The sequence below is a fragment of the Heterodontus francisci genome, chromosome 34 (assembly GCF_036365525.1).
Source record: "Heterodontus francisci isolate sHetFra1 chromosome 34, sHetFra1.hap1, whole genome shotgun sequence".
Taxonomy (NCBI): Eukaryota; Metazoa; Chordata; class Chondrichthyes; order Heterodontiformes; family Heterodontidae; genus Heterodontus; species Heterodontus francisci.
In genome coordinates this window covers 46601260-46627309 of record NC_090404.1, presented here as the reverse complement: position 1 = coordinate 46627309, position 26050 = coordinate 46601260, and the positions used below count along the sequence as shown (strand labels likewise).

At 47.3% G+C, this 26050-nt stretch overlaps 5 non-coding genes across 5 annotated transcripts; all 5 read right to left on the bottom strand.

Moving 5' to 3' along the window:
* Nucleotides 1-2455: 2455 nt before the first annotated feature.
* trnad-guc (transfer RNA aspartic acid (anticodon GUC)) lies at nucleotides 2456-2527 on the bottom strand. Its single transcript has one exon. It is a non-coding gene; the product is annotated as a tRNA-Asp (tRNA).
* Nucleotides 2528-7434: 4907 nt separating this feature from the next.
* trnad-guc (transfer RNA aspartic acid (anticodon GUC)) lies at nucleotides 7435-7506 on the bottom strand. The gene has a single exon. It is a non-coding gene; the product is annotated as a tRNA-Asp (tRNA).
* Nucleotides 7507-15756: 8250 nt separating this feature from the next.
* Nucleotides 15757-15828, bottom strand: trnad-guc (transfer RNA aspartic acid (anticodon GUC)). The gene has a single exon. It is a non-coding gene; the product is annotated as a tRNA-Asp (tRNA).
* A 1592-nt stretch (nucleotides 15829-17420) lies between these two features.
* trnad-guc (transfer RNA aspartic acid (anticodon GUC)) lies at nucleotides 17421-17492 on the bottom strand. The gene has a single exon. It is a non-coding gene; the product is annotated as a tRNA-Asp (tRNA).
* Nucleotides 17493-20748: 3256 nt separating this feature from the next.
* trnad-guc (transfer RNA aspartic acid (anticodon GUC)) lies at nucleotides 20749-20820 on the bottom strand. The gene has a single exon. It is a non-coding gene; the product is annotated as a tRNA-Asp (tRNA).
* Nucleotides 20821-26050: the final 5230 nt, after the last annotated feature.

Below are 26050 nucleotides of genomic sequence, written 5' to 3'. Positions count from 1 at the left end.
TGTTGTTGTGTGAGCTGACTGAAAGTCGTGTGCTTTCAGATTGAATGTTAACATTCAAGAGAGAATGGCAGGATGCTGCAAGGGAATTAAAAAAAAATCAGGGCCGAGGGCTGATCACTCGAATACGTTGAGTAGCTCTTGCAAAGGGATCGCACAGGCGATGTGTATTGGGCATGTAGCATTCCCAACACTTTCTTCAGTGCCTCTGAGCACCTTGTCTCGTTGCACTTGTTACTGAGCCATTCGAGGTTATTAACCTTTGCCACCTTTCACTTCTTTCCGTCCAGGTGGCCCTTGCTGAAGTTTGATGGCGTACAAGGTGTGTGACCTTCCTCCTCAGATTGTCTATCTGCCTTGAACAGGTGGTGGTGTGTGGCTGCTAGAGGGTCATTTTGCTGTCAGACTATGAACGCAATGGTGTTGCTGCCGCGTGAAAGATGTTGTGAAATGTGTTGCGTCGTGGCTTATAAAGCATGTTGGTTGCAGAAAGCGTCGCGGTTTAATGAAGCAATGAAATGTGCCAAGGAAAATGTGTTTAGTGCATTTTGAATGAGCCGCTTTGAGAATGCAAAGAAGAGAAAGTGGCCAGTCTGATGAGTCAAGAGCGGATGTTGTGCGGTGATTGTGATAGGCGGATGTGTGGAACATGTTTGCTGTTGATAGTTTTGATAAAACGGGTTTCGGGCCGCGTACGTGTTGTGGATGAGAGTCTCCATGCGGCAGTGCAAAGCGATTTGGAATTCAAAAAGCTTCCCCTAACAGCTCTCAGGTGGCCTCAGCAACGCTCACGCGTCCCCGTCGGGGAATTGAACATCGGTCGCCCGCGTGATAAGCGGGGATACTCACCACTATACTAACGAGGAAGCACACTGAAAGGTTTCCGACAGTTTGCCAGAGATTGGCAGCCACCTTTGGGCTTCAGAGATGTTGTGTCAGCTTGGAGGGGGCACGTTTCCATCACCATTTAGGCTTCTACTTTGGAGCCAGGCAGCCGACGCAGTACCACCGCTAAAGCTCTTGACTCAATCAATTCAATTTTATCCCTCATCCCACATCATTGATGTTACATCGCACAGTGATTTGCCTCCTCTCTGTGATGGCATACATTCAACACTTTCATCCAGTTCAGTCCTGTGACAGCTGCAGAGATCTGGACGGCGGATTCGCACTTTTGCGGGCTTGATATTGCACATCATCGGCCACTACAGGCAAGCAGGAAACGCATATGGTTTTTTTTTGCTTGTTTGCTTGTTTGTTTCTTTCTTTCTTTACTTGTTTGTTTTTCTCTCTTTTCCTGGCTTTGCAACAGAAGCAAGCACGATATGCAAAATACTTGGAGTTCAATGTTTTGGCCCACGCTGCATTATTCTTTTCCCCTTTCCCGACACCACACTTTAGAAAGAAGTCCTTCGTGTGGGTATCGAGAAGGATTGGCACCATGGGCTCGCCGTGGATGACTTCAGGTACACGTTGTGCAAAAGTGCAAGATGGGCGTTGTTCTCTCGTGCTCACAGAAGTTTTGATCTTGGTGTTCCAAACAAGGACTGTTTTGAGCGAGAAAGCTTTTTTGTGGCAGGAGGGAAGGGTTAACCAGAGGACAAGAAGATAAGGTGATTCGCATTCGAAGCAGACGTACAAGGAAAGAAGGATTAGTTTAGGCAGCATGTTGATGTGTGAGCTGACTGAAAGTCGTGTGCTTTCAGATTGAATGTTAACATTCAAGAGAGAATGGCAGGATGCTGCAAGGGAATTAAAAAAAAATCAGGGCCGAGGGCTAATCACTCGAATACGTTGAGTAGCTCTTGCAAAGGGATCGCACAGGCTATGTGTATTGGGCATGTAGCATTCCCAACACTTTCTTCAGTGCCTCTGAGCACCTTGTCTCGTTGCGCTTGTTACTGAGCCATTCGAGGTTATTAACCTTTGCCACCTTTCACTTCTTTCCGTCCAGGTGGCCCTTGCTGAAGTTTGATGGCGTACAAGGTGTGTGACCTTCCTCCTCAGATTATCTATCTGCCTTGAACAGGTGGTGGTGTGTGGCTGCTGGAGGGTCATTTTGCTGTCAGACCATGAACGCAATGGTGTTGCTGCCGCGTGAAAGATGTAGTGAAATGTGTTGCGTCGTGGCTTATAAAGCATGTTGGTTGTAGAAAGCGTCGCGGTTTAATGAAGCAAAGAAATGTGCCAAGGAAAATGTGTTTAGTGCATTTTGAATGAGCCGCTTTGAGAATGCAAAGAAGAGAAAGTGGCCATTCTGATGAGTAAAGAGCGGATGTTGTGCGGTGATTGTGATAGGCGGATGTGTGGAACATGTTTGCTGTTGATAGTTTTGATAAAACGGGTGGCGGGCCGCGTACGTGTTGTGGATGAGAGTCTACATGCGGCAGTGCAAAGCGATTTGGAATTCAAAAAGTTTCCCCATACAGCTCGCGGGTGGCCTCAGCAACGCTCACGCCTCCCCGTCGAGGAATTGAACCCCGGTCGCCCGCGTGACAGGCGGGGATACTCACCACTATACTAACGAGGAAGCACACAGAAAGGCTTCCTACAGTTTGCCAGAGATTGCCAGCCACCTTTGGGCTTCAGAGATGTTGTGTCAGCTTGGAGGGGGCACGTTTCCATCACCATTTAGGCTTCTACTTTGGAGCCAGGCAGCCGACGCAGTACCACCGCTAAAGCTCTTGACTCAATCAATTCAATTTTATCCCTCATCCCACATCATTGATGTTACATCGCACAGTGATTTGCCTCCTCTCTGTGACGGCATACATTCAACACTTTCATCCAGTTCAGTCCTGTGACAGCTGCAGAGATCTGGACGGCGGATTCGCACTTTTGCGGGCTTGATATTGCACATCATCGGCCACTACAGGCAAGCAGGAAACGCATATGTTTTTTTTTGCTTGTTTGATTGTTTGTTTCTTTCTTTCTTTACTTGTTTGTTTTTCTCTCTTTTCCTGGCTTTGCAACAGAAGCAAGCACGATATGCAAAATACTTGGAGTTCAATGTTTTGACCCACGCTGCATTATTCTTTTCCCCTTTCCCGACACCACACTTTAGAAAGAAATCCTTCGTGTGGGTATCGAGAAGGATTGGCACCATGGGCTCGCCGTGGATGACTTCAGGTACACGGTGTGCAAAAGAGCAAGATGGGCGTTGTTCTCTCGTGCTCACAGAAGTTTTGATCTTGGTGTTCCAAACAAGGACTGTTTTGAGCGAGAAAGCTTTTTTGTGGCAGGAGGGAAGGGTTAACCAGAGGACAAGAAGATAAGGTGATTCGCATTCGAAGCAGACGTACAAGGAAAGAAGGATTAGTTTAGGCAGCATGTTGTTGTGTGAGCTGACTGAAAGTCGTGTGCTTTAAGATTGAATGTTAACATTCAAGAGAGAATGGCAGGATGCTGCAAGGGAATTAAAAAAAAAATCAGGGCCGAGGGCTGATCACTCGAATACGTTGAGTAGCTCTTGCAAAGGGATCGCACAGGCTATGTGTATTGGGCATGTAGCATTCCCAACACTTTCTTCAGTGCCTCTGAGCACCTTGTCTCGTTGCGCTTGTTACTGAGCCATTCGAGGTTATTAATCTTTGCCACCTTTCACTTCCTTCCGTCCAGGTGGCCCTTGCTGAAGTTTGATGGCGTACAAGGTGTGTGACCTTCCTCCTCAGATTGTCTATCTGCCTTGAACAGGTGGTGGTGTGTGGCTGCTAGAGTGTTATATTGCTGTCAGACTATGAACGCATTGGTGTTGCTGCCGCGTGACAGATGTAGTGAAATGTGTTGCGTCGTGGCTTATAAAGCATGTTGGTTGTCGAAAGCGTCGCGGTTTAATGAAGCAATGAAATGTGCCAAGGAAAATGTGTTTAGTGCATTTTGAATGAGCCGCTTTGAGAATGCAAAGAAGAGAAAGTGGCCATTCTGATGAGTAAAGAGCGGATGTTGTGCGGTGATTGTGATAGGCGGATGTGTGGAACATGTTTGCTGTTGATAGTTTTGATAAAACGGGTGGCGGGCCGCGTACGTGTTGTGGATGAGAGTCTCCATGCGGCAGTGCAAAGCGATTTGGAATTCAAAAAGATTCCCCTAACAGCTCTCGGGTGGCCTCAGCAACGCTCACGCCTCACCGTCGGGGAAATGAACCCCGGTCTCCCGCGTGACAGGCGGGGACGCTCACCACTATACTATCGAGGAAGCACACAGAAAGGGTTCCGACAGTTTGCCAGAGATTGCACGCCACCTTTGGGCTTCATAGATGTTGTGTCAGCTTGGAGGGGGCACGTTTCCATCACCATTTCGGCTTCTACTTTGGAGCCAGGCAGCCGACGCAGTACCACCGCTAAAGCTCTTGACTCAATCAATTCAATTTTATCCCTCATCCCACATCATTGATGTTACATCGCACAGTGATTTGCCTCCTCTCTGTGATGGCATACATTCAACACTTTCATCCAGTTCAGTCCTGTGACAGCTGCAGAGATTTGAACGGCGGATTCGCACTTTTGCGGGCTTGATATTGCACATCATCGGCCACTACAGGCAAGCAGGAAACGCATATGATTTTTTTTTGCATGTTTGCTTGTTTGTTTCTTTCTTTCTTTACTTGTTTGTTTTTCTCTCTTTTCCTGGCTTTGCAACAGAAGCAAGCACGATATGCAAAATACTTGGAGTTCAATGTTTTGGCCCACGCTGCATTATTCTTTTCCCCTTTCCCGACACCACACTTTAGAAAGAAATCCTTCGTGTGGGTATCGAGAAGGATTGGCACCATGGGCTCGCCGTGGATGACTTCAGGTACACGGTGTGCAAAAGTGCAAGATGGGCGTTGTTCTCTCGTGCTCACAGAAGTTTAGATCTTGGTGTTCCAAACAAGGACTGTTTTGAGCGAGAAAGCTTTTTTGTGGCAGGAGGGAAGGGTTAACCAGAGGACAAGAAGATAAGGTGATTCGCATTCGAAGCAGACGTACAAGGAAAGAAGGATTAGTTTCGGCAGCATGTTGTTGTGTGAGCTGACTGAAAGTCGTGTGCTTTAAGATTGAATGTTAACATTCAAGAGAGAATGGCAGGATGCTGCAAGGGAATTAAAAAGAAAATCAGGGCCGAGGGCTGATCACTCGAATACGTTGAGTAGCTCTTGCAAAGGGATCGCACAGGCTATGTGTATTGGGCATGTAGCATTCCCAACACTTTCTTCAGTGCCTCTGAGCACCTTGTCTCGTTGCGCTTGTTACTGAGCCATTCGAGGTTATTAATCTTTGCCACCTTTCACTTCCTTCCGTCCAGGTGGCCCTTGCTGAAGTTTGATGGCGTACAAGGTGTGTGACCTTCCTCCTCAGATTGTCTATCTGCCTTGAACAGGTGGTGGTGTGTGGCTGCTAGAGTGTTATATTGCTGTCAGACTATGAACGCATTGGTGTTGCTGCCGCGTGACAGATGTAGTGAAATGTGTTGCGTCGTGGCTTATAAAGCATGTTGGTTGTCGAAAGCGTCGCGGTTTAATGAAGCAATGAAATGTGCCAAGGAAAATGTGTTTAGTGCATTTTGAATGAGCCGCTTTGTGAATGCAAAGAAGAGAAAGTTGCCAGTCTGATGAGGAAAGAGCGGATGTTGTGCGGTGATTGTGTGGAACATGTTTGCTGTTGATAGTTTTGATAAAACGGGTGGCGGGCCGCGTACGTGTTGTGGATGAGAGTCTCCATGCGCAGTGCAAAACGATTTGGAATTCAAAAAGTTTCCCCGAACAGCTCTCGGGTGGCCTTAGCAACGCTCACGCCTCCTCGTCGGGGTATTGAACCCCGGTCTCCCGCGTGATAGGCAGGGATACTCACCACTATACTAACGAAGAAGCACACGGAAACGCTTTTTACAGTTTGCCAGAGATTGCCAGCCACCTTTGGGCTTCAAAGATGTTGTGTCAGCTTGGAGGGGTCACGTTTCCATCACCATTTAGGCTTCGACTTTGGAGCCAGGCAGCCGACGCAGTACCACCGCTAAAGCTCTTGACTCAATCAATTCAATTTTATCCCTCATCCCACATCATTGATGTTACATCGCACAGTGATTTGCCTCCTCTCTGTGATGGCATACATTCAACACTTTCATCCAGTTCAGTCCTGTGACAGCTGCAGAGATCTGGACGGCGGGATCGCACTTTTGCGGGCTTGATATTGCACATCATCGGCCACTACAGGCAAGCAAGAAACGCATATGATTTTATTTTGCTTGTTTGCTTGTTTCTTTCTTTCTTTCTTTACTTGTTTGTTTTTCTCTCTTTTCCTGGCTTTGCAACAGAAGCAAGCACGATATGCAAAATACTTGGAGTTCAATGTTTTGGCCCACGCTGCATTATTCTTTTCCCCTTTCCCGACACCACACTTTAGAAAGAAATCCTTCGTGTGGGTATCGAGAAGGATTGGCACCATGGGCTCGCCGTGGATGACTTCAGGTACACGGTGTGCAAAAGTGCAAGATGGGCGTTGTTCTCTCGTGCTCACAGAAGTTTTGATCTTGGTGTTCCAAACAAGGACTGTTTTGAGCGAGAAAGCTTTTTTGTGGCAGGAGGGAAGGGTTAACCAGAGGACAAGAAGATAAGGTGATTCGCATTCGAAGCAGCCGTACAAGGAAAGAAGGATTAGTTTAGGCAGCATGTTGTTGTGTGAGCTGACTGAAAGTCGTGTGCTTTCAGATTGAATGTTAACATTCAAGAGAGAATGGCAGGATGCTGCAAGGGAATTAAAAAAAAATCAGGGCCGAGGGCTGATCACTCGAATACGTTGAGTAGCTCTTGCAAAGGGATCGCACAGGCTATGTGTATTGGGCATGTAGCATTCCCAACACTTTCTTCAGTGCCTCTGAGCACCTTGTCTCGTTGCGTTTGTTACTGAGCCATTCGAGGTTATTAACCTTTGCCACCTTTCACTTCTTTCCGTCCAGGTGGCCCTTGCTGAAGTTTGATGGCGTACACGGTGTGTGACCTTCCTCCTCAGATTGTCTATCTGCCTTGAACAGGTGGTGGTGTGTGGCTGCTAGAGGGTTATTTTGCTGTCAGACTATGAACGCAATGGTGTTGCTGCGGCGTGAAAGATGTAGTGTAATGTGTTGCGTCGTGGCTTATAAAGCATGTTGGTTGTCGAAAGCGTCGCGGTTTAATGAAGCAATGAAATGTGCCAAGGAAAATGTGTTTAGTGCATTTTGAATGAGCCGCTTTGTGAATGCAAAGAAGAGAAAGTGGCCAGACTGATGAGTAAAGAGCGGATGTTGTGCGGTGATTGTGATAGGCGGATGTGTGGAACATGTTTGCTGTTGATAGTTTTGATAAAATGGGTGGCGGGCCGCGTACGTGTTGTGGATGAGAGTCTCCATGTGGCAGTGCAAAGCGATTTGGAATTCAAGAAGTTTCCGCGGACAGCTCTCGGGTGGCCTCAGAAACGCTCACGCCTCCCCGTCGAGGGATTGAACCCCGGTCTCCCGCGTGACAGGCGGGGACACTCACCACTATACTAACGAGGAAGCACACAGATGGACTTCCTACAGTTTGCCAGAGATTGCCAGCCACCTTTGGGCTTCACAGATGTTGTGTCAGCTTGGTGGGGGCACGTTTCGATCACCATTTAGGCTTCTACTTTGGAGCCAGGCAGCCGACGCAGTACCACCGCTAAAGCTCTTGACTCAATCGATTCAATTTTATCCCTCATCCCACATCATTGATGTTACATCGCACAGTGATTTGCCTCCTCTCTGTGATGGCATACATTCAACACTTTCATCCAGTTCAGTCCTGTGACAGCTGCAGAGATTTGAATGGCGGATTCGCACTTTTGCAGGCTTGATATTGCACATCATCGGCCACTACAGGCAAGCAGGAAACGCATATGATTTTTTTTTGCTTGTTTGCTTGTTTGTTTCTTTCTTTCTTTACTTGTTTGTTTTTCTCTCTTTTCCTGGCTTTGCAACAGAAGCAAGCACGATATGCAAAATACTTGGAGTTCAATGTTTTGGCCCACGCTGCATTATTCTTTTCCCCTTTCCCGACACCACACTTTAGAAAGAAATCCTTCGTGTGGGTATCGAGAAGGATTGGCACCATGGGCTCGCCGTGGATGACTTCAGGTACACGGTGTGCAAAAGTGCAAGATGGGCGTTGTTCTCTCGTGCTCACAGAAGTTTTGATCTTGGTGTTCCAAACAAGGACTGTTTTGAGCGAGAAAGCTTTTTTGTGGCAGGAGGGAAGGGTTAACCAGAGGACAAGAAGATAAGGTGATTCGCATTCGAAGCAGACGTACAAGGAAAGAAGGATTAGTTTAGGCAGCATGTTGTTGTGTGAGCTGACTGAAAGTCGTGTGCTTTCAGATTGAATGTTAACATTCAAGAGAGAATGGCAGGATGCTGCAAGGGAATTAAAAAAAAATCAGGGCCGAGGGATGATCACTCGAATACGTTGAGTAGCTCTTGCAAAGGGATCGCACAGGCTATGTGTATTGGGCATGTAGCATTCCCAACACTTTCTTCAGTGCCTCTTAGCACCTTGTCTCGTTGCGCTTGTTACTGAGCCATTCGAGGTTATTAACCTTTGCCACCTTTCACTTCTTTCCGTCCAGGTGGCCCTTGCTGAAGTTTGATGGCGTACAAGGTGTGTGACCTTCCTCCTCAGATTGTCTATCTGCCTTGAACAGGTGGTGGTGTGTGGCTGCTAGAGGGTTATTTTGCTGTCAGACTATGAACGCAATGGTGTTGCTGCCGCGTGAAAGATGTAGTGAAATGTGTTGCGTCGTGGCTTATAAAGCATGTTGGTTGTCGAAAGCGTCGCGGTTTAATGAAGCAATGAAATGTGCCAAGGAAAATGTGTTTAGTGCATTTTGAATGAGCCGCTTCGTGAATGCAAAGAAGAGAAAGTGGCCAGTCTGATGAGTAAAGAGCGGATGTTGTGCGGTGATTGTGATAGGCGGATGTGTGGAACATGTTTGCTGCTGATAGTTTTGATAAAACGGGTGGCGGGCCGCGTACGTGTTGTGGATGAGAGTCTCCATGCGGCAGTGCAAAGCGATTTGGAATTCAAAAAGTTTCCCCGACCAGCTCTCGGGTGGCCTTGGCAACGCTCACGCCTCCCCGTCGGGGTATTGAACCCCGGTCTCTCGCGTGACAGGCGGGGATACTCACCACTATACTAACGAGTAAGCACACGGAGACGTTTTTTGCAGTTTGCCAGAGATTGCCAGCCACCTTTGGGCTTCAAAGATGCTGTGTCAGCTTGGAGGGGGCACGTTTCCATCACCATTTCGGCTTCGACTTTGGAGCCAGGCAGCCGACGCAGTACCACCGCTAAAGCTCTTGACTCAATCAATTCAATTTTATCCCTCATCCCACATCATTGATGTTACATCGCACAGTGATTTGCCTCCTCTCTGTGATGGCATACATTCAACACTTTCATCCAGTTCAGTCCTGTGACAGCTGCAGAGATCTGGACGGCGGGATCGCACTTTTGCGGGCTTGATATTGCACATCATCGGCCACTACAGGCAAGCAGGAAACGCATATGATTTTATTTTGCTTGTTTGCTTGTTTCTTTCTTTCTTTCTTTACTTGTTTGTTTTTCTCTCTTTTCCTGGCTTTGCAACAGAAGCAAGCACGATATGCAAAATACTTGGAGTTCAATGTTTTGGCCCACGCTGCATTATTCTTTTCCCCTTTCCCGACACCACACTTTAGAAAGAAATCCTTCGTGTGGGTATCGAGAAGGATTGGCACCATGGGCTCGCCGTGGATGACTTCAGGTACACGGTGTGCAAAAGTGCAAGATGGGCGTTGTTCTCTCGTGCTCACAGAAGTTTTGATCTTGGTGTTCCAAACAAGGACTGTTTTGAGCGAGAAAGCTTTTTTTGTGGCAGGAGTAAAAGGTTAACCAGAGGACAAGAAGATAAGGTGATTCGCATTCGAAGCAGACGTACAAGGAAAGAAGGATTAGTTTAGGCAGCATGTTGTTGTGTGAGCTGACTGAAAGTCGTGTGCTTTCAGATTGAATGTTAACATTCAAGAGAGAATGGCAGGATGCTGCAAGGGAATTAAAAAAAAATCAGGGCCGAGGGCTGATCACTCGAATACGTTGAGTAGCTCTTGCAAAGGGATCGCACAGGCTATGTGTATTGGGCATGTAGCATTCCCAACACTTTCTTCAGTGCCTCTGAGCACCTTGTCTCGTTGCGCTTGTTACTGAGCCATTCGAGGTTATTAATCTTTGCCACCTTTCACTTCTTTCCATCCAGGTGGCCCTTGCTGAAGTTTGATGGCGTACAAGGTGTGTGACCTTCCTCCTCAGATTGTCTATCTGCCTTGAACAGGTGGTGGTGTGTGGCTGCTAGAGGATTATTTTGCTGTCAGACTATGAACGCATTGGTGTTGCTGCCACGTGAAAGATGTAGTGTAATGTGTTGCGTCGTGGCTTATAAAGCATGTTGGTTGTCGAAAGCGTCGCGGTTTAATGAAGCAATGAAATGTGCCAAGGAAAATGTGTTTAGTGCATTTTGAATGAGCCGCTTTGTGAATGCAAAGAAGAGAAAGTGGCCAGACTGATGAGTAAAGAGCGGATGTTGTGCGGTGATTGTGATAGGCGGATGTGTGGAACATGTTTGCTGTTGATAGTTTTGATAAAATGGGTGGCGGGCCGCGTACGTGTTGTGGATGAGAGTCTCCATGCGGCAGTGCAAAGCGATTTGGAATTCAAGAAGTTTCCCCGGACAGCTCTCGGGTGGCCTCAGAAACGCTCACGCCTCCCCGTCGAGGGATTGAACCCCGGTCACCCGCGAGACAGGCGGGGACACTCACCACTATACTAACGAGGAAGCACACAGATGGGCTTCCTACAGTTTGCCAGAGATTGCCAGCCACCTTTGGGCTTCACAGATGTTGTGTCAGCTTGGAGGGGGCACGTTTCCATCACCATTTAGGCTTCTACTTTGGAGCCAGGCAGCCGACGCAGTACCACCGCTAAAGCTCTTGACTCAATCAATTCAATTTTATCCCTCATCCCACATCATTGATGTTACATCGCACAGTGATTTGCCTCCTCTCTGTGATGGCATACATTCAACACTTTCATCCAGTTCAGCCCTGTGACAGCTGCAGAGATCTGGACGGCGGATTCGCTCTTTTGCGGGCTTGATATTGCACATCATCGGCCACTATAGGCAAGCAGGAAACGCATATGATTTTTTTTTTGCTTGTTTGCTTGTTTGTTTCTTTCTTTCTTTACTTGTTTGTTTTTCTCTCTTTTCCTGGCTTTGCAACAGAAGCAAGCACGATATGCAAAATACTTGGAGTTCAATGTTTTGGCCCACGCTGCATTATTCTTTTCCCCTTTCCCGACACCACACTTTAGAAATAAATCCTTCGTGTGGGTATCGAGAAGGATTGGCACCATGGGCTCGCCGTGGATGACTTCAGGTACACGGTGTGCATAAGTGCAAGATGGGCGTTGTTCTCTCGTGCTCACAGAAGTTTTGATCTTGGTGTTCCAAACAAGGACTGTTTTGAGCGAGAAAGCTTTTTTGTGGCAGGAGGGAAGGGTTAACCAGAGGACAAGAAGATAAGGTGATTCGCATTCGAAGCAGACGTACAAGGAAAGAAGGATTAGTTTAGGCAGCATGTTGTTGTGTGAGCTGACTGAAAGTCGTGTGCTTTCAGATTGAATGTTAACATTCAAGAGAGAATGGCAGGATGCTGCAAGGGAATTAAAAAAAAATCAGGGCCGAGGGCTGATCACTCGAATACGTTGAGTAGCTCTTGCAAAGGGATCGCACAGGCTATGTGTATTGGGCATGTAGCATTCCCAACACTTTCTTCAGTGCCTCTTAGCACCTTGTCTCGTTGCGCTTGTTACTGAGCCATTCGAGGTTATTAACCTTTGCCACCTTTCACTTCTTTCCGTCCAGGTGGCCCTTGCTGAAGTTTGATGGCGTACAAGGTGTGTGACCTTCCTCCTCAGATTGTCTATCTGCCTTGAACAGGTGGTGGTGTGTGGCTGCTAGAGGGTTATTTTGCTGTCAGACTATGAACGCAATGGTGTTGCTGCGGCGTGAAAGATGTAGTGAAATGTGTTGCGTCGTGGCTTATAAAGCATGTTGGTTGTCGAAAGCGTCGCGGTTTAATGAAGCAATGAAATGTGCCAAGGAAAATGTGTTTAGTGCATTTTGAATGAGCCGCTTTGTGAATGCAAAGAAGAGAAAGTGGCCAGACTGATGAGTAAAGAGCGGATGTTGTGCGGTGATTGTGATAGGCGGATGTGTGGAACATGTTTGCTGTTGATAGTTTTGATAAAATGGGTGGCGGGCCGCGTATGTGTTTTGGATGAGAGTCTCCATGCGGCAGTGCAAAGCGATTTGGAATTCAAAAAGTTTCCCCGAACAGCTCTCGGGTGGCCTTGGCAACGCTCACGCCTCCCCGTCGGGGTATTGAACCCCGGTCTCCCGCGTGACAGGCGGGGATACTCACCACTATACTAACGAGTAAGCACACGGAGACGTTTTTTGCAGTTTGCCAGAGATTGCCAGCCACCTTTGGGCTTCAAAGATGCTGTGTCAGCTTGGAGGGGGCACGTTTCCATCACCATTTCGGCTTCGACTTTGGAGCCAGGCAGCCGACGCAGTACCACCGCTAAAGCTCTTGACTCAATCAATTCAATTTTATCCCTCATCCCACATCATTGATGTTACATCGCACAGTGATTTGCCTCCTCTCTGTGATGGCATACATTCAACACTTTCATCCAGTTCAGTCCTGTGACAGCTGCAGAGATCTGGACGGCGGATTCGCACTTTTGCGGGCTTGATATTGCACATCATCGGCCACTACAGGCAAGCAGGAAACGCATATGATTTTATTTTGCTTGTTTGCTTGTTTCTTTCTTTCTTTCTTTACTTGTTTGTTTTTCTCTCTTTTCCTGGCTTTGCAACAGAAGCAAGCACGATATGCAAAATACTTGGAGTTCAATGTTTTGGCCCACGCTGCATTATTCTTTTCCCCTTTCCCGACACCACACTTTAGAAAGAAATCCTTCGTGTGGGTATCGAGAAGGATTGGCACCATGGGCTCGCCGTGGATGACTTCAGGTACACGGTGTGCAAAAGTGCAAGATGGGCGTTGTTCTCTCGTGCTCACAGAAGTTTTGATCTTGGTGTTCCAAACAAGGACTGTTTTGAGCGAGAAAGCTTTTTTGTGGCAGGAGTAAAAGGTTAACCAGAGGACAAGAAGATAAGGTGATTCGCATTCGAAGCAGACGTACAAGGAAAGAAGGATTAGTTTAGGCAGCATGTTGTTGTGTGAGCTGACTGAAAGTCGTGTGCTCTCAGATTGAATGTTAACATTCAAGAGAGAATGGCAGGATGCTGCAAGGGAATTAAAAAAAAATCAGGGCCGAGGGCTGATCACTCGAATACGTTGAGTAGCTCTTGCAAAGGGATCGCACAGGCTATGTGTATTGGGCATGTAGCATTCCCAACACTTTCTTCAGTGCCTCTGAGCACCTTGTCTCGTTGCGCTTGTTACTGAGCCATTCGAGGTTATTAATCTTTGCCACCTTTCACTTCTTTCCGTCCAGGTGGCCCTTGCTGAAGTTTGATGGCGTACAAGGTGTGTGACCTTCCTCCTCAGATTGTCTATCTGCCTTGAACAGGTGGTGGTGTGTGGCTGCTAGAGGGTTATTTTGCTGTCAGACTATGAACGCATTGGTGTTGCTGCCACATGAAAGATGTAGTGAAATGTGTTGCGTCACGGCTTATAAAGCATGTTGGTTGTCGAAAGCTTCGCGGTTGAATGAAGCAATGAAATGTGTCAAGGAAAATGTGTTTAGTGCATTTTGAATGAGCCGCTTTGTGAATGCAAAGAAGAGAAAGTGGCCAGTCTGATGAGTAATGAGCGGATGTTGTGCGGTGATTGTGATAGGCGGATGTGTGGAACATGTTTGCTGTTGATAGTTTTGATAAAACGGGTGGCGGGCCGCGTACGTGTTGTGGATGAGAGTCTCCATGCGGCAGTGCAAAGCGATTTGGAATTCAAAAAGTTACCCCGAACAGCTCTCGGGTGGCCTTAGCAACGCTCACGCCTCCCCGTCGGGGTATTGAACCCCGGTCTCCCGCGTGACAGGCGGGGACACTCACCACTATACAAACGAGGAAGCAAACAGAGATGATTTTTACAGTTTGCCAGAGATTGCCAGTCACCTTTGGGCTTCAAAGATGTTGTGTCAGCTTGGAGGGGGCACGCTTCCATCACCATTTCGGCTTCTACTTTGGAGCCAGGCAGCCGACGCAGTACCACCGCTAAAGCTCTTGACTCAATCAATTCAATTTTATCCCTCATCCCACATCATTGATGTTACATCGCACAGTGATTTGCCTCCTCTCTGTGATGGCATACATTCAACACTTTCATCCAGTTCAGTCCTGTGACAGCTGCAGAGATTTGAATGGCGGATTCGCACTTTTGCAGGCTTGATATTGCACATCATCGGCCACTACAGGCAAGCAGGAAACGCATATGATATTTTTTTGCTTGTTTGCTTGTTTGTTTCTTTCTTTCTTTACTTGTTTGTTTTTCTCTCTTTTCCTGGCTTTGCAACAGAAGCAAGCACGATATGCAAAATACTTGGAGTTCAATGTTTTGGCCCACGCTGCATTATTCTTTTCCCCTTTCCCGACACCACACTTTAGAAATAAATCCTTCGTGTGGGTATCGAGAAGGATTGGCACCATGGGCTCGCCGTGGATGACTTCAGGTACACGGTGTGCAAAAGTGCAAGATGGGCGTTGTTCTCTCGTGCTCACAGAAGTTTTGATCTTGGTGTTCCAAACAAGGACTGTTTTGAGCGAGAAAGCTTTTTTGTGGCAGGAGGGAAGGGTTAACCAGAGGACAAGAAGATAAGGTGATTCGCATTCGAAGCAGACGTACAAGGAAAGAAGGATTAGTTTAGGCAGCATGTTGTTGTGTGAGCTGACTGAAAGTCGTGTGCTTTCAGATTGAATGTTAACATTCAAGAGAGAATGGCAGGATGCTGCAAGGGAATTAAAAAAAAATCAGGGCCGAGGGATGATCACTCGAATACGTTGAGTAGCTCTTGCAAAGGGATCGCACAGGCTATGTGTATTGGGCATGTAGCATTCCCAACACTTTCTTCAGTGCCTCTTAGCACCTTGTCTCGTTGCGCTTGTTACTGAGCCATTCGAGGTTATTAACCTTTGCCACCTTTCACTTCTTTCCGTCCAGGTGGCCCTTGCTGAAGTTTGATGGCGTACAAGGTGTGTGACCTTCCTCCTCAGATTGTCTATCTGCCTTGAACAGGTGGTGGTGTGTGGCTGCTAGAGGGTTATTTTGCTGTCAGACTATGAACGCAATGGTGTTGCTGCCGCGTGAAAGATGTAGTGAAATGTGTTGCGTCGTGGCTTATAAAGCATGTTGGTTGTCGAAAGCGTCGCGGTTTAATGAAGCAATGAAATGTGCCAAGGAAAATGTGTTTAGTGCATTTTGAATGAGCCGCTTTGTGAATGCAAAGAAGAGAAACTGGCCAGACTGATGAGTAAAGAGCGGATGTTGTGCGGTGATTGTGATAGGCGGATGTGTGGAACATGTTTGCTGTTGATAGTTTTGATAAAATGGGTGGCGGGCCGCGTACGTGTTGTGGATGAGAGTCTCCATGCGGCAGTGCAAAGCGATTTGGAATTCAAAAAGTTTCCCCGAACAGCTCTCGGGTGGCCTTGACAACGCTCACGCCTCCCCGTCGGGGTATTGAACCCCGGTCTCCCGCTTGACAGGCAGGGATACTCACCACTATACTAACGAGGAAGCACACGGAGACGTTTTTTGCAGTTTGCCAGAGATTGCCAGCCACCTTTGGGCTTCAAAGATGTTGTGTCAGCTTGGAGGGGGCACGTTTCCATCACCATTTCGGCTTCGACCTTGGAGCCAGGCAGCCGACGCAGTACCACCGCTAAAGCTCTTGACTCAATCAATTCAATTTTATCCCTCATCCCACATCATTGATGTTACATCGCACAGTGATTTGCCTCCTCTCTGTGATGGCATACATTCAACACTTTCATCCAGTTCAGTCCTGTGACAGCTGCAGAGATCTGGACGGCGGGATCGCACTTTTGCGGGCTTGATATTGCACATCATCGGCCACTACAGGCAAGCAGGAAACGCATATGATTTTTTTTTGCTTGTTTGCTTGTTTCTTTCTTTCTTTCTTTACTTGTTTGTTTTTCTCTCTTTTCCTGGCTTTGCAACAGAAGCAAGCACGATATGCAAAATACTTGGAGTTCAATGTTTTGGCCCACGCTGCATTATTCTTTTCCCCTTTCCCGACACCACACTTTAGAAAGAAATCCTTCGTGTGGGTATCGAGAAGGATTGGCACCATGGGCTCGCCGTGGATGACTTCAGGTACACGGTGTGCAAAAGTGCAAGATGGGCGTTGTTCTCTCGTGCTCACAGAAGTTTTGATCTTGGTGTTCCAAACAAGGACTGTTTTGAGCGAGAAAGCTTTTTTGTGGCAGGAGTAAAAGGTTAACCAGAGGACAAGAAGATAAGGTGATTCGCATTCGAAGCAGACGTACAAGGAAAGAAGGATTAGTTTAGGCAGCATGTTGTTGTGTGAGCTGACTGAAAGTCGTGTGCTTTCAGATTGAATGTTAACATTCAAGAGAGAATGGCAGGATGCTGCAAGGGAATTAAAAAAAAATCAGGGCCGAGGGCTGATCACTCGAATACGTTGAGTAGCTCTTGCAAAGGGATCGCACAGGCTATGTGTATTGGGCATGTAGCATTCCCAACACTTTCTTCAGTGCCTCTGAGCACCTTGTCTCGTTGCGCTTGTTACTGAGCCATTCGAGGTTATTAATCTTTGCCACCTTTCACTTCTTTCCGTCCAGGTGGCCCTTGCTGAAGTTTGATGGCGTACAAGGTGTGTGACCTTCCTCCTCAGATTGTCTATCTGCCTTGAACAGGTGGTGGTGTGTGGCTGCTAGAGGGTTATTTTGCTGTCAGACTATGAACGCATTGGTGTTGCTGCCACGTGAAAGATGTAGTGAAATGTGTTGCGTCGCGGCTTATAAAGCATGTTGGTTGTCGAAAGCTTCGCGGTTGAATGAAGCAATGAAATGTGCCAAGGAAAATGTGTTTAGTGCATTTTGAATGAGCCGCTTTGTGAATGCAAAGAAGAGAAAGTGGCCAGTCTGATGAGTAAAGAGCGGATGTTGTGCGGTGATTGTGATAGGCGGATGTGTGGAACATGTTTGCTGTTGATAGTTTTGATAAAACGGGTGGCGGGCCGCGTACGTGTTGTGGATGAGAGTCTCCATGCGGCAGTGCAAAGCGATTTGGAATTCAAAAAGTTACGCCGAAGAGCTCTCGGGTGGCCTTAACAACGCTCACGCCTCCCCGTCGGGGTATTGAACCCCGATCTCCCGCGTGACAGGCGGGGACACTCACCACTATACTAACGAGGAAGCACACGGAGATGCGTTTTACAGTTTGCCAGAGATTGCCAGTCACCTTTGGGCTTCAAAGATGTTGTGTCAGCTTGGACGGGGCACGTTTCCATCACCATTTCGGCTTCTACTTTGGAGCCAGGCAGCCGACGCAGTACCACCGCTAAAGCTCTTGACTCAATCAATTCAATTTTATCCCTCATCCCACATCATTGATGTTACATCGCACAGTGATTTGCCTCCTCTCTGTGATGGCATACATTCAACACTTTCATCCAGTTCAGTCCTGTGACAGCTGCAGAGATCTGGACGGCGGATTCGCACTTTTGCGGGCTTGATATTGCACATCATCGGCCACTACAGGCAAACAGGAAATGCATATGGTTTTTTTTTGCTTGTTTGCTTGTTTGTTTCTTTCTTTCTTTACTTGTTTGTTTTTCTCTCTTTTCCTGGCTTTGCAACAGAAGCAAGCACGATATGCAAAATACTTGGAGTTCAATGTTTTGGCCCACGCTGCATTATTCTTTTCCCCTTTCCCGACACCACACTTTAGAAATAAATCCTTCGTGTGGGTATCGAGAAGCATTGGCACCATGGGCTCGCCGTGGATGACTTCAGGTGCACGGTGTGCAAAAGTGCAAGATGGGCGTTGTTCTCTCGTGCTCACAGAAGTTTTGATCTTGGTGTTCCAAACAAGGACTGTTTTGAGCGAGAAAGCTTTTTTGTGGCAGGAGGGAAGGGTTAACCAGAGGACAAGAAGATAAGGTGATTCGCATTCGAAGCAGACGTACAAGGAAAGAAGGATTAGTTTAGGCAGCATGTTGTTGTGTGAGCTGACTGAAAGTCGTGTGCTTTCAGATTGGATGTTAACATTCAAGAGAGAATGGCAGGATGCTGCAAGGGAATTTTAAAAAAATCAGGGCCGAGGGCTGATCACTCGAATACGTTGAGTAGCTCTTGCAAAGGGATCGCACAGGCTATGTGTATTGGGCATGCAGCATTCCCAACACTTTCTTCAGTGCCTCTGAGCTCCTTGTCTCGTTGCGCTTGTTACTGAGCCATTCGAGGTTATTAATCTTTGCCAGCTTTCACTTCTTTCCGTCCAGGTGGCCCTTGCTGAAGTTTGATGGCGTACAAGGTGTGTGACCTTCCTCTTCAGATTGTCTATCTGCCTTGAACAGGTGGTGGTGTGTGGCTGCTAGAGGGTTATTTTGCTGTCAGACTATGAACGCAATGGTGTTGCTGCGGCGTGAAAGATGTAGTGAAATGTGTTGCGTCGTGGCTTATAAAGCATGTTTGTTGTCGAAAGCTTCGCGGTTGAATGAAGCAATGAAATGTGCCAAGGAAAATGTGTTTAGTGCATTTTGAATGAGCCGCTTTGTGAATGCAAAGAAGAGAAAGTGGCCAGTCTGACGAGTAAAGAGCGGATGTTGTGCGGTGATTGTGATAGGCGGATGTGTGGAACATGTTTGCTGTTGATAGTTTTGATAAAACGGGTGGCGGGCCGCGTACGTGTTGTGGATGAGAGTCTCCATGCGGCAGTGCAAAGCGATTTGGAATTCAAAAATTTTCTCTTCCCGCTCTCGGGTGGCCTCAGCAACACTCACACCTCCCCGTCGGGGAATTGAACCCCGGTCTCCCGCGTGACAGGCCGGGATACTCACCACTACACTAACAAGGCAGCACACAGAAACGCTTTCTACAGTTTGCCAGAGATTGACAGCCACCTTTGGGCTTCACAGATGTTGTGTCAGCTTGGAGGGGGCACGTTTCCATCACCATTTCGGCTTCTACTTTGGAGCCAGGCAGCCGACGCAGTACCACCGCTAAAGCTCTTGACTCAATCAATTCAATTTTATCCCTCATCCCACATCATTGATGTTACATCGCACAGTGATTTGCCTCATCTCTGTGATGGCATACATTCAACACTTTCATCCAGTTCAGTCCTGTGACAGCTGCAGAGATCTGGACGGCGGATTCGCACTTTTGCGGGCTTGATATTGCACATCATCGGCCACTACAGGCAAGCAGGAAACGCATATGATTTTTTTTTGCTTGTTTGCTTGTTTGTTTCTTTCTTTCTTTACTTGTTTGTTTTTCTCTCTTTTCCTGGCTTTGCAACAGAAGCATGCACGATATGCAAAATACTTGGAGTTCAATGTTTTGGCCCACGCTGCATTATTCTTTTCCCCTTTCCCGACACCACAGTTTAGAAAGAAATCCTTCGTGTGGGTATCGAGAAGGATTGGCACCATGGGCTCGCCGTGGATGACTTCAGGTACACGGTGTGCAAAAGTGCAAGATGGGCGTTGTTCTCTCGTGCTCACAGAAGTTTTGATCTTGGTGTTCCAAACAAGGACTGTTTTGAGCGAGAAAGCTTTTTTGTGGCAGGAGGGAAGGGTTAACCAGAGGACAAGAAAATAAGGTGATTCGCATTCGAAGCAGACGTACAAGGAAAGAAGGATTAGTTTAGGCAGCATGTTGTTGTGTGAGCTGACTGAAAGTCGTGTGCTTTCAGATTGAATGTTAACATTCAAGAGAGAATGGCAGGATGCTGCAAGGGAATTAAAAAGAAATCAGGGCCGAGGGCTGATCACTCGAATACGTTGAGTAGCTCTTGCAAAGGGATCGCACAGGCTGTGTGTATTGGGCATGTAGCATTCCCAACACTTTCTTCAGTGCCTCTGAGCACCTTGTCTCGTTGCGCTTGTTACTGAGCCATTCGAGGTTATTAACCTTTGCCACCTTTCACTTCTTTCCGTCCAGGTGGCCCTTGCTGAAGTTTGATGGCGTACAAGGTGTGTGACCTTCCTCCTCAGATTGTCTATCTGCCTTGAACAGGTGGTGGTGTGTGGCTGCATAGAGGGTTATTTTGCTGTCAGACTATGAACGCAATGGTGTTGCTGCCGCGTGAAAGATGCAGTGAAATGTGTTGCGTCGTGGCTTATAAAGCATGTTGGTTGTGGAAAGCGTCGCGGTTTAATGAAGCAATGAAATGTGCCAAGGAAAATGTGTTTAGTGCATTTTGAATGAGCCGCTTTGTGAATGCAAAGAAGAAAAAGTGGCCAGTCTGATGAGTAAAGAGCGGATGTTGTGCGGTGATTGTGATAGGCGGATGTGTGGAACATGTTTGCTGTTGATAGTTTTGATAAAACGGGTGGCGGGCCGCGGACGTGTTGTGGATGCGAGTCTCCATGCGGCAGTGCAAAGCGATTTGGAATTCAAAAGGTTTTTTCTTCCCGATCTCGGGTGGCCTCAGCAACGCTCACGCCTCCCCGTCGGGGAATTGAACCCCGGTCTCCCGCGTGACAGGCGGGGATACTCACCACTATACTAACGAGGAAGCACGCAGAAATGCTGTCTAAAGTTTGCCAGAGATTGCCAGCCACCTTTGGGCTTCATAGATGTTGTGTCAGCTTGGACGGGGCACGTTTCCATCACCATTTAAGCTTCTACTTTGGAGCCAGGCAGCCGACGCAGTACCACCGCTAAAGCTCTTGACTCAATCAATTCAATTTTATCCCTCATCCCACATCATTGATGTTACATCGCACAGTGATTTGCCTCCTCTCTGTGATGGCATACATTCAACACTTTCATCCAGTTCAGTCCTGTGACAGCTGCAGAGATCTGGACGGCGGATTCGCACTTTTGCGGGCTTGATATTGCACATCATCGGCCACTACAGGCAAGCAGGAAACGCACATGATTTTTTTTTGCTTTTTTGCTTGTTTGTTTCTTTCTTTCTTTACTTGTTTGTTTTTCTCTCTTTTCCTGGCTTTGCAACAGAAGCAAGCACGATATGCAAAATACTTGGAGTTCAATGTTTTGGCCCACGCTGCATTATTCTTTCCCCCTTTCCCGACACCACACTTTAGAAAGAAATCCTTCGTGTGGGTATCGAGAAGGATTGGCACCATGTGCTCGCCCTGGATGACTTCAGGTGCACGGTGTGTAAAAGTGCAAGATGGGCGTTGTTCTCTCGTGCTCACAGAAGTTTTGATCTTGGTGTTCCAAACAAGGACTGTTTAGAGCGAGAAAGCTTTTTTGTGGCAGGAGGGAAGGGTTAACCAGAGGACAAGAAGATAAGGTGATTCGCATTCGAAGCAGACGTACAAGGAAAGAAGGATTAGTTTAGGCAGCATGTTGTTGTGTGAGCTGACTGAAAGTCGTGTGCTTTCAGATTGAGTGTTAACATTCAAGAGAGAATGGCAGGATGCTGCAAGGGAATTAAAAAGAAATCAGGGCCGAGGGCTGATCACTCGAATACGTTGAGTAGCTCTTGCAAAGGGATCGCACAGGCTATGTGTATTGGGCATGTAGCATTCCCAACACTTTCTTCAGTGCCTCTGAGCACCTTGTCTCGTTGCGCTTGTTACTGAGCCATTCGAGGTTATTAACCTTTGCCACCTTTCACTTCTTTCCGTCCAGGTGGCCCTTGCTGAAGTTTGATGGCGGACAAGGTGTGTGACCTTCTTCCTCAGATTGTCTATCTGCCTTGAACAGGTGGTGGTGTATGGCTGCTAGAGGGTTATTTTGCTGTCAGACTATGAACGCAATGGTGTTGCTGCCGCGTGAAAGATGTAGTGAAATGTGTTGCGTCGTGGCTTATAAAGCATGTTGGTTGTAGAAAGTGTCGCGGTTTAATGAAGCAATGAAATGTGCCAAGGAAAATGTGTTTAGTGCATTTTGAATGAGCCGCTTTGTGAATGCAAAGAAGAGAAAGTGGCCAGTCTGATGAGTAAAGAGCGGATGTTGTGCGGTGATTGTGATAGGCGGATGTGTGGAACATGTTTGCTGTTGATAGTTTTGATAAAACGGGTGGCGGGCCGCGTACGTGTTGTGGATGAGAGTCTCCATGCGGCAGTGCAAAGCGATTTGGAATTCAAAAAGTTTTCCCTTCCGGCTCTCGGGGGGCCTCAGCAACACTCACGCCTCCCCGTCGGGGAATTGAACCCCGGTCGCCCTCGTGACAGGCAGGGATACTCACCACTATACTAACGAGGAAGCACACAGAGATGCTTTCTGCAGTTTGCCAGAGATTGCCAGCTACCTTTGGGCTTCATAGATGTTGTGTCAGCTTGGAGGGGGGCAGGTTTCCATCACCATTTAGGCTTCTACTTTGGAGCCAGGCAGCCGACGCAGTACCACCGCTAAAGCTCTTGACTCAATCAATTCAATTTTATCCCTCATCCCACATCATTGATGTTACATCGCACAGTGATTTGCCTCCTCTCTGTGATGGCATACATTCAACACTTTCATCCAGTTCAGTCCTGTGACAGCTGCAGAGATCTGGACGGCGGATTCGCACTTTTGCGGGCTTGATATTGCACATCATCGGCCACTACAGGCAAGCAGGAAACGCATATGATTTTTTTTTTCCTTGTTTGCTTGTTTGTTTCTTTCTTTCTTTACTTGTTTGTTTTTCTCTCTTTTCCTGGCTTTGCAACATAAGCAAGCACGATATACAAAATACTTGGAGTTCAATGTTTTGGCCCACGCTGCATTATTCTTTTCCCCTTTCCCGACACCACACTTTAGAAATAAATCCTTCGTGTGGGTATCGAGAAGGATTGGCACCATGGGCTCGCCGTGGATGACTTCAGGTACACGGTGTGCAAAAGTGCAAGATGGGCGTTGTTCTCTCGTGCTCACAGAAGTTTTGATCTTGGTGTTCCAAACAAGGACTGTTTTGAGCGAGAAAGCTTTTTTGTGGCAGGAGGGAAGGGTTAACCAGAGGACAAGAAGATAAGGTGATTCGCATTCGAAGCAGACGTACAAGGAAAGAAGGATTAGTTTAGGCAGCATGTTGTTGTGTGAGCTGACTGAAAGTCGTGTGCTTTCAGATTGAATGTTAACATTCAAGAGAGAATGGCAGGATGCTGCAAGGGAATTTAAAAAAAAATCAGGGCCGAGGGCTGATCACTCGAATACGTTGAGTAGCTCTTGCAAAGGGATCGCACAGGCTATGTGTATTGGGCATGTAGCATTCCCAACACTTTCTTCAGTGCCTCTGAGAACCTTGTCTCGTTGCGCTTGTTACTGAGCCATTCGAGGTTATTAACCTTTGCCAGCCTTTCACTTCTTTCCGTCCAGGTGGCCCTTGCTGAAGTTTGATGGCGTACAAGGTGTGTGACCTTCTTCCTCAGATTGTCTATCTGCCTTGAACAGGTGGTGGTGTGTGGCTGCTAGAGGGTTATTTTGCTGTCAGACTATGAACGCAATGGTGTTGCTGCCGCGTGAAAGATGTAGTGAAATGTGTTGCGTCGTGGCTTATAAAGCATGTTGGTTGTAGAAAGCATCGCGGTTTAATGAAGCTATGAAATGTGCCAAGGAAAATGTGTTTAGTGCATTTTGAATGAGCCGCTTTGTGAATGCAAAGAAGAGAAAGTGGCCAGTCTGATGAGTAAAGAGCGGATGTTGTGCGGTGATTGTGATAGGCGGATGTGTGGAACATGTTTGCTGTTGATAGTTTTGATAAAGCGGGTGGCGGGCCGCGTACGTGTTGTGGATGAGAATCTCCATGAGGCAGTGCAAAGCGATTTGGAATTCAAAAAGTTTTCTCTTCCCGCTCTCGGGTGGCCTCAGCAACGCTCACTCCTGCCCGTCGGGGAATTGAACACCGGTCGCCCGCGTGACAGGCGGCGATACTCACCACCATACTAACGAGGAAGCACACGGACACGCTTTCTACAGTTTGCCAGTGATTGCCAGCTACCTTTGGGCTTCATAGATGTTGTGTCAGCTTGGAGGGGGGCACGTTTCCATCACCATTTAGGCTTCTACTTTGGAGCCAGGCAGCCGACGCAGTACCACCGCTAAAGCTCTTGACTCATTCAATTCAATTTTATCCCTCATCCCACATCATTGATGTTACATCGCACAGTGATTTGCCTCCTCTCTGTGATGGCATACATTCAACACTTTCATCCAGTTCAGTCCTGTGACAGCTGCAGAGATCTGGACGGCGGATTCGCACTTTTGCGGGCTTGATATTGCACATCATCGGCCACTACAGGCAAGCAGGAAACGCATATGATTTTTTTTGGTTGTTTGTTTGTTTCTTTCTTTCTTTCTTTACTTGTTTGTTTTTCTCTCTTTTCCTGTCTTTGCAACAGAAGCAAGCACGATATGCAAAATATTTGGAGTTCTATGTTTTGGCCCACGCTGCATTATTCTTTTCCCCTTTCCCGACACCACACTTTAGAAAGAAATCCTTCGTGTGGGTATCGAGAAGGATTGGCACCATGGGCTCGCCGTGGATGACTTCAGGTACACGGAGTGCAAAAGTGCAAGATGGGCGTTGTTCTATCGGGCTCACAGACGTTTTGATCTTGGTGTTCCAAACAAGGACTGTTTTGAGCGAGAAAGCTTTTTTGTGGCAGGAGGGAAGGATTAACCAGAGGACAAGGAAAGAAGGATCAGTTTAGGCAGCATGTTGTTGTGTGAGCTGACTTAAAGTCGTGTGCTTTCAGATTGAATGTTAACATTCAAGAGAGAATGGCAGGATGCTGCAAGGGAATTAAAAAAAAATCAGGGCCGAGGGCTGATCACTCGAATACGTTGAGTAGCTCTTGCAAAGGGATCGCACAGGCTATGTGTATTGGGCATGTAGCATTCCCAACACTTTCTTCAGTGCCTCTGAGCACCTTGTCTCGTTGCGCTTGTTACTGAGCCATTCGAGGTTATTAACCTTTGCCACCTTTCACTTCTTTCCGTCCAGGTGGCCCTTGCTGAAGTTTGATGGCGTTCAAGGTGTGTGACCTTCCTCCTCAGATTGTCTATCTGCCTTGAACAGGTGGTGGTGTGTGGCTGCGAGAGGGTCATTTTGCTGTCAGACTATGAACGCAATGGTGTTGCTGCCGCGTGAAAGATGTCGTGAAATGTGTTGCGTCGTGGCTTATAAAGCATGTTGGTTGCAGAAAGTATCGCGGTTTAATGAATCAATGAAATGTGCCAAGGAAAATGTGTTTAGTGCATTTTGAATGAGCCGCTTTGCGAATGCAAAGAAGCGAAAGTGGCCAGTCTGATGAGTGAAGAGCGGATGTTGTGCGGTGATTGTGATAGGCGGATGTGTGGAACATGTTTGCTGTTGATAGTTTTGATAAAACGGGTGGCGGGCCGCGTACGTGTTGTGGATGAAAGTCTCCATGCGGCAGTGCAAAGCGATTTGGAATTCAATAAGTTTTCTGTTACCGCTCTCTGGTGGCCTCAGCAACGCTCAGCCTCCCCGTCGGGGAATTGAAACTCGGCCTCCCGCGTGACAGGCGGGGATACTCACCACTATAATAGCGAGAAAGCACGCAGAGACGCTTTCTACAGTTTGCCAGAGATTGCCAGCCACCTTTGGGCTTCATAGATGTTGTGTCAGCTTGGAGGGGGCACGTTTCCATCACCGTTTAGGCTTCTACTTTGGAGCCAGGCAGCCGACGCAGTACCACCGCTAAAGCTCTTGACTCAATCAATTCAATTTTATCCCTCATCCCACATCATTGATGTTACATCGCACAGTGATTTGCCTCCTCTCTGTGATGGCATACATTCAACACTTTCATCCAGTTCAGTCCTGT